This window comes from Crocuta crocuta, unplaced genomic scaffold (assembly GCF_008692635.1).
Source record: "Crocuta crocuta isolate KB4526 unplaced genomic scaffold, BGI_CrCroc_1.0 scaffold97, whole genome shotgun sequence".
NCBI classification, from domain to species: Eukaryota; Metazoa; Chordata; class Mammalia; order Carnivora; family Hyaenidae; genus Crocuta; species Crocuta crocuta.
Window position 1 is genome coordinate 2,522,663 of NW_027531999.1, and position 207 is coordinate 2,522,869.

The window sequence follows — 207 nt, forward strand, 5'->3', positions numbered from 1 at the left end:
CGCAAGGGCTTGGCCGCCGCGGGGCGCATTCCGGCGCTCGGCACCGTGGGAGGGCCAGGGGACCCCACACCTTCATTCTCTTCCGCGTCTCGGTGACCCGGCCCCGAGAGTAGAAAGGGACCTGCCTGAGGGACACAGACGCTCAGGGACCGAAGGATGCTGCACGCTTCCTCCAAGACCACTTCTAATAATGGATGCAACGCATGG